Source organism: Vigna radiata, chromosome 9, assembly GCF_000741045.1.
Source record: "Vigna radiata var. radiata cultivar VC1973A chromosome 9, Vradiata_ver6, whole genome shotgun sequence".
In the NCBI taxonomy this organism is placed as follows: domain Eukaryota; kingdom Viridiplantae; phylum Streptophyta; class Magnoliopsida; order Fabales; family Fabaceae; genus Vigna; species Vigna radiata.
In genome coordinates this window covers 18,657,832-18,666,396 of record NC_028359.1, presented here as the reverse complement: position 1 = coordinate 18,666,396, position 8,565 = coordinate 18,657,832, and the positions used below count along the sequence as shown (strand labels likewise).

General features: G+C 37.9%; 1 pseudogene; it reads right to left on the bottom strand.

Annotated features, from left to right (window-relative positions):
- LOC111242495 overlaps positions 1-8,249 on the bottom strand; it is a 22,981-nt pseudogene extending 14,732 nt beyond the window's left edge.
- Positions 8,250-8,565: the final 316 nt, after the last annotated feature.

Below are 8,565 nucleotides of genomic sequence, written 5' to 3'. Positions count from 1 at the left end.
TTTATAATGCGGTATTAATTACTAGGGGAGGCTAGGGATAGCAAGCCAGTAGTTAATATTAGGCTCTTTTCGCCGGGGGATCGGGTTAAGGGTAGGTTAAGAAAGTCGCATAACAATTAATTAATCAAACTAATATTCAAGAGGAGTAGATGAGAGAGGGCGGATTAGATGAAATTGTAAACCCCCAACAACATCCATTCATCCATTGTTTTCTTTTGTCAGTTGAATCAACTTTATTTTGCGTGTTAATATTTTTGTTCTCAAATCCAATTTATTAATTTTTATTTTTCAAGTCTTATTATTTTAATTCACGTGAACGAGAAAGCCTTTCGAGTCTCTTGGGAAAACGATACTTGCTTGCCAATTTGTCAACAGAAAACACCCAAAATGTTGAAAGGCTTCAATGGATATGAGACATCTGTCCACGGATATCGAGATCTGTCCATGGATATCGAGGTCCGTTGAAGGCTCAATAGATATCCCATATCCGTTGCAACCTTTAGCATTTCTCTTCTTCTTCATTCAACACTAAATAGAGGCGCATAGAATCACTAACCTGGATCGGAGACAACAACAAAGGAAGCACCAAACTCCACGACACCACGAACCCACCATGAATTAAGCAACTGATGATAAATTGGAGAAAAAGAAAGATAGGAAATTGGAGAAAGAGGAAGAGGAGAATAAGAAAGGAAAAGACAAAGTAAAAGTGTGGGGGTAGGGGGTTATGTAGTTTGTGTTGGGTGAGGGGGTTATGTAGTTTGTGTTTGGGGACTTGGTGTTTATGATGGTACAGGGGTTGTGTAGTTTGTGTTTGGGGACTTGGTGGCTGTGATGGTACAAGGGTTGTGTAGTTTGTGGTTGGGATGGTTGTGTTGGTTCTGTGGGTTGTATGATGTTTGGACGTAAAGGATAGAGTTTTTTGTTGTGCCCCACTTGACGGCAGATGCTACATTTCTTTCTATGCCCACCAACACTCATTTGGGTCCTATCCTTAGTTAGCTCTCATGGATCCAACCTTCTTTTTTTCTTTGGCCTCCCAGGGAACTTCCTCTTAAGTGGTGGTAGTATATCAAGGAAGCTTGTTTTTTCCCATAAGAGGTTGCCATTCACAGGATAAATGATGGACACATATGCCTCTTCATATGTGGATTTTCTGAACTAAGTTAATATAAAATTTTTTGGGTCTACATTTGAATAATTCATTGGTACAATTGCATGACAACATTGTTGAGATTGTTGACAACACAAACTCGATATCAATCTAGTTTTATATGATGACAACACTATGCTTAATAACAGTACATATGTTGCTACATTACATTTTCTTATGTTGTACTGACTGTTATATCTGTTGAACATGTTTTGATGTACTGTGGTGTATGGTTTTATGCTGATTATGTGATATATTTGTGGAACATGCTTACATGCTTATGTGCAATGCAAACTGCTTTATCAAAAATATTTTACTGCACATTTTGTAAAGTAAAAAATCACAAGCACTTTTGGGAACTTATAACTGTGTAACAAAGTTATAGTACAGTCGACTACATTAATAATGGATTCGACTATTCTAAAACCATTGTACAAATTTTGAGAATTAGTGCTAAGTGATGTTGTGAGCTGAAGAGAATTTCAAAGTGTTTTTACTTGTGTCAGTCGACTTTGTCAAGTGTACATTTGACTGTATATCTGATTTGTTTTAGAATTCTGTTATGTTTGTGTGCTCCAACGGCTATATTTTTAAAAGTTAGTTAAGCATTGATGACTTGGTCAATTGTATTAAATGTGTGTTGATTTTTGTTGACTCAGAGCCTCTATGTGGACTGTCTGTTACAACTGTAATAATACAGAGTTGTTCAGAGAATTTTGATGCTCTAGCATTTTCATTTCTTGTTTCAAATTGAATTCTCTGTTATTAGCTCCAAGAATTCTCCAAGAAGATGGCGCGCTCTTTGTGTGATCAGAAACTGCACAAAGAAAGTGCTTCTTGATTGATCTGTGAAGGCTTGGCATCCTGTGAAGTCTGCTACGTTCTGTGAAGGCTTGGCATCCTGTGAAGATTGCTGTGTTGAGGCTTGGCATCCTGTGAAGAGTGCTGGAATTTACACATTGAGGATTGTTCGATGTGGGTTTAGATTACAGAAGAGGGGATTCCTTCTGCAAGTCTGGTTTTAGTTATTGTAGCTATATTTTGGTTTTGGGTTAGAGAGAAGATTTATATTTTTGACGTGAGGTCTTTTACAAATTCCTTGTTGTAAAAACCGCAACCATTATAGTACATTTGCTTCCTGGGTTGGAAGGACACTGGATGTAGGCATTGTTAGCTGAACCAGTATAAAAACCAGTGTTTTATTTTCTCTATCCCAACACTCTTTATTTCCAGTAGACTTTGTCTTTTACGCAGTCAACTACGTTTTTCCGCTGCATAGAAATTTTCATTACTTGCATTTCAAGAAAGATAAAAAAGGTTTATACTTTTGATAAAAGATTGCGAAAAGATTTTGATTTTGAAACAACACCAATTCACCCTCCCCCCTCTTGGTGTAAAAACGAAGCCAACCTGTTTCCTAACAATAAAGACCATTCAAAAAATAGCCATTTAAACAAATGATGGGTTTGCAACTGATAAAACTGACCTTATATGCTTTCAGACAAACATAAATTCCTTTGAAAGATCGATTGACCATTATCAATGTCAACTTTAACCTTAACCATGAACCCTAGGTTACATGTTAGTAGCTTGATAACGGTGGAAAAACTATTATTTTCATACTTGAATTTGACATCAAAACACACCCTTTGTGGCTTAGAATGAGCTTAAAATCAAGTAAAACACTTAGTTGAGTCATGTGAGAGTCAAAAGTTGGTTTTAGAGATATTATGCCTTTTTTTGTATTGTTTTGTAGGGTTTTGATGAGAATTGAAGATGGAAGTGAATTAGGACAGACTTAGACTCAAGAAAGAAGAAGAAAAAGGAAAAAAAGAAGAGTCTAGGTTCCGCTCAGCAACCAAAATCAGCTCTGAGCGGTGACAATGGTTGAAAAACAGTTATTTTCATATATCATTTTAGACCAAATTACACCCTTTAAGACTTATAATGAGCTTAGAATCAAGTAAAACCCAATAAATGAGCCAGTCGAGAGTCAAAAGCTGTTTTTAGCGATATTATGCTTGTTTTGCATTATTTTGCAGTGATTTTGATGAAAGTGAAGATTGGGGTGAAGATGAAGGTCTTAGACTCAAGACAGAAGAAGAAAATTGAAGAAAAGAAGAGTCTAAGAACCGCCCGATGGCAAAATTGCACCGCTGGGCGGTCCAATGCGAGGAGGAGGCACCTGGCGTGGACGCTGGGCGAATTTGCGATTAGAGGTGAACTGCCGAGCAGTGGCCCTCTGCCGCCGGGCAGTGGCGCGATTAGGGGCAAACCGCCGGGCGGCATAAGTGTGCCGTCGGGCGGTTGTCCGCTGGGTTTGGGCCTGTTTTCTGTGATGCTCCTCAGCTATAAATAGCCCTGTTACGATTTCATTCTCATTGTTTTGACAAAAGAGGGTGACCAAACCTAATTTTCACTCCTTGGAGAAGATTTCTTGGATGCTTAGGCTCCTTTTCATCCTATCTAGGGTTTGCTCTTCCATTCTTCCATTATTTTCATCTAGGTTCACCATGACAATGGTGAACTAAACCCTTTTGTTGTTGGGGGAAATAATGTAATCTTTTGATACTCTCTTTTATTGAAACTCTTGTTTATTTATATGATTCTTCATATGCTTTGATTATCAATTGTTGGGTTCTCATCTATGCTGAAAGTTTTTATCGTTTAACTCATTCGATAACTGTTGTTTGTCTCTATTGATACGGGAACGTACAGTACTGTCATGAACTGGTGAGAAATTCCTTGATTAATGATATACCACCTAGGGATAGGGAGGTAGGACGATCATTTTTTTTTACTTCTGTTCGGTGATACATTGCTAATTGCGAGGGGAGGCTAGGGATAGCAAGCCGGTAATTAGTAATAGGCTCTTTTCGTCGAGGGATCGGGTTAAGGGTAGGCCAAGAAAGTTTGCATAACAATTAGATAATCAAGCACATTTAACAAGAGAAGTAGATAAGAGGGCGTGGATAAGATGAAATTGTCAACCCCCAACAACTCCATTCATCCATAGTCTTTTTCGTCAATTGAATGAAACACATTGCATGTTTATTTTCTATCTTTGCATCCACAATAATTAATTTTTCTCTACAAGTCTTATGATTTTAATTCACACGAACGATAAGACCTTTCGAGTCTCTTGGGAAGAACGATATCGGGTATTACCGATTATATTACTTGAACGATATGGTACACTTGCCAGTGAGTCAACAAGCGGTCAGAGCGGCTAGAGGCAAACCGCTCAACGGTAAAACTGACCGCTGAGCGGTGGCGCGACAAAGAGGCAAACCGCTGAGTGGTTCACTTAGGCGATGACCGGTTATCTATTTTTATTTGGCTTAGATTCTGTTATCTTTTTGGTCTATAAATAGACCCAGTGCGATTCAAATTGTAATCTTTTGGCCAGCGGAGACGTCCAGAGCTATTCTACACACCTTGGAGGAGGTTCCTTGGATGCTTAGGCTCCAATCTACTAAATTTAGGGTTTATTCTTTCATTCTGTCATATGATCAAGGCCATTTTGATGTAGCCCTTTCTTAGCCAATGCAAAAAGTTTCGTCCCAATTAAAAAGAGCACAATGTGTTCTACCCTTTTTGAACCTAAGCCTTAAACATATGAGAAAACCCTTTTGCAAATCTTTACCTTGAGTTAAGTGGAGAATTATTGTGTGGTAATGATAAAGGTTCAAGTTTGGGGTTCTTGGGAAAGTTGAAAAAGAAAAAGATAAGCATTGAGCTAATGTGTTGAGCAAAACATGAAAGGATGAAAAAGACAAAAAAGATAGAAAATATAGAATGAGAAGAAAAGCTCAATGCAAAGAAAAAGGAAAGTTGGGAATGAGTGAGATTGGTTGTGTAAAGAGAGTTTGTGCTTGAACTATGAATGTTGAATAACTTTCTTAACTCAAGGATTTTGTGATCCAGAAAAACCAATGTTCTTCTTAGCCCAACTTCATTATAAGACATGAAAAGTCCTTGTGATGATAACTTGCTTGTGAGTATGATTGNTTGTGGTTAAATGAAAGGCAAAGTTAATTTGTGTGACATTGTGATAGTAGAGAGAATGAGTCACCTCAATATACACCTGTGTGCTTGAGTGAAACACTTTTCTTGGTGAGGAGTAGTTCCAGTTATAAATTATTGCATCTGTGCTTGGTTAATTTGTCATTCATGATAATAGCATATATTGGAAAGACTGTGATTATGTGACCACCATATTGAGTTTAATTGAAGTAATGCATCTATACATCTTGACTGATATTTTTATGATAAGCTAAGAGTGATTACTTGTCTTGGACGAAAGAGTTTTGGAAAGTATTAATCCATTATATCGGTTGTTTGAAAACTGAGTTACATCTTGTTTTGCTTGAGGGCAAGCAAAATTCTAAGTTTGGGGCTATGTTAATGGTCGAAAAATTGTTATTTTCATACTTGAATTTGATATCAAAACATACCCTTTGTGGCTTAGAATGAGCTTAAAATCAAGTAAAACACTTAGTTGAGTCATGTGAGAGTCAAAAGTTGGTTTTAGAGATATTATGCTTGTTTTTGCATTGTTTTGTAGGGTTTTGATGAGAATTGAAGATGGAAGTGAATTAGGACGGGCTTAGACTCAAGAAAGAAGAAGAAAAAAGAAGAAAAAAAGAGTCTAGGAACCGCTCAGCGGCCAAAATTAGCGTCGAGCGGTCAGAGCGGCTAGAGGCAAACCGCTCAGCGGTAAAACTGACCACTGAGTGGTGGCACGACAAAGAGGCAAATCGTTGAGCGGTTCACTTAGGCACTGAGTGATTATCTGTTTTTATTTGGCTTAGATTCTGTTATCTTTTTGGTCTATAAATAGATCCAGTGCGATTCAAATTGTAATCTTTTGGCCAGCAGAGACGTCCAAAGTTATTCTACACACCTCGGAGGAGGTTCCTTGGATGCTTAGGCTCCAATCTACCAAATTTAGGGTTTATTCTTCCATTCTTTCATTATTTTACATCTAGATTCACCATGTTCATGGTGAACTAAACCCTAGGTTGTTGGGGAACAATGTAATCTTTTGAAACTCTCTTATATCAAAATTCTATCTTCTTTATATGCTTGCATATGCTTATCTTTATCAATTGTTGGGTTCCTTACCTTTGCTTAATGCTTTTATCGTTTAACTCATTCGATACATGTTATTTGTCTTTATTGATACAGAGAAGTATGGTAATGTCATGAACTGGGGGGAATTCCTTGGTTATGCTAATACCACCTAGAGATAGGGGTAGGACGATCAATTGTATTTTGCTTCTGTTTATCATGCATTATTGGTTACTAGGGGAGGCTAGAGATAGCAAGCCAGTAATTGGTAATATGCTCTTTTCTCCAAGAGATTGGGTTTAGGGTAGACTAAGAAACTTTGCATAACAATATGATAAATAAGCTAAGAAGATAAGAAGAGTAGATATAAGAGGGTGGATAAGATGAAATTGTAAACCCCAACAACTCCATTCATCCATAGTCTTTTCTAGCCAATTGATTCACTGCATTTTCATGTTTACTTTTGTTCTTTGCATTCAAAACCGAAACTTAATTCTTTTCTCAAGTATTAAGCGATTGGTTTACACGAAAGTTAAGGCCTAAGAGTCCTTTGGGAAACGATACTTGGACTTACCCATTTTATATCACTTGATAACGATCTAGTACACTTGCCTGGGGCTTAACATAGCTCATGTGCATAGTCATAAATTCTTGTAAATTGTTCTTTAAAATCTCCTTCACGTTGACTTAATGCCATTAACTTTGCCCTTTGTGTTTTAGAAATTGAGACATTGGTGTTCCATTTCCTTAATGCTTTATTATGTATGTCTTTGACCCTTAAGCTATGATTGTCATGTAAAGACTTATCTATTTCCTTACTTAACTACTTAGTATTCATCATTTTAATGTTCAGTTGCCTGCTACAAGAATGAGTATCAATAATTTTCCTTAACTGCCAAATCTTGTGCGATGGAAAATACCCACAGTAAGCTACCCATGGACACTTTTTGGTCCACCCATGCATCTCACCCTCACCCTACGGTTATCATTTTTTTACAAACTTAAGAGCCCTTCCAACATGAATAGCATAGCTTCTAATGGCTTTCGTAAACTCATCCTTATCAATAAATATAGTACCCAAGTTCCCATTTGTAATCTGCCATTGACTTTTTTTTCCCATATGTAGGAAAGGGACCTCGACTTGGTCTATCCTCACTGTCATCCTCCTCACTTCCACTCTTTTCTGGAGTTAAGAGCACATCAGACTCCTATTCATCATTTGACAACCCCCTACCATGTCCTTCTACACTGTTATCATTGTCTTCGTACCTATATTCTTCACCATTGTTGTCCAAACCAATACCCAAATCTCTTGCCTCCTCTAAGTTCTCATCACCACTAATATGTGGTTCATCCCCCACTTGCACTTCTTCCTCACTGTGCAGTTCCACTTCTTCGTCATTGTCCATCTCAACTCCACCCTCTTGGTCAAAGTCCACTCCACCCTCTTTCTCCACCTCCACTCCACCCTCTAAGTCAACCTCCACTTCACCATCTTGCTTCATCTCTAATACACCATCTAGGTCAACCTCTACTTCACCATCTTGCTCCACCTCCAGTGCACCGTTTAGGTCAACGTCCACTTCACCATCTTGCTCCACCTCCACTTCTTCGTTAACCTCCATTACACCCACTTGCTTCACCTCCATTCCACCATCTCTCTCCAAGCCACCACCACATTCAACAACTCCTTCCTCAACCTCCTTTTGCACTTCAACTTGTTCCTCCCCATTTCCTTCTACACCAATCTCAATCTGTCCCAAACCTCCAACCTCATTACCCTCACCACTCTCTACAGGCCCTTGACAAAGTTAAAGAATTTCATTCTTTGTATTCTCTACAAGCACTGCTTTGTTCACTCCATGTACAACATACAAGTGGACTTTCCCAAATAATTTGCCATCTTCATCATGATCATAGCTCCTCTATCGTCATACAACTTATGTAAAACATGTTGAATATTGTAATATAACTCTTCTACTTCAATGTAACCCATATCTTTACTACTCCAAAGTAACTCCATTTATCGGGGCCAACGTCCGAATAAGCTATCTCCCCACCTATATATTTAAAAGGCACTTCTTTTATCAAGATCCCACCGTGGTGGACCACTACCTCAAACCTTTCCTCAAACATCTCAATCCCTACCCTGGAAATGGAAACGGGGACCACTCAATTAACATAAATTAACACTTATGGAACCAATATCAACACCCAATGTGACAATTTAATATATACATTTTCATATTCAATTTAATAAGACATATATCAATCACTCGTATCAATATGAAAGATCTTTCCATAAAATTGAAATACGTGAACAAATTTATTTACCGTCA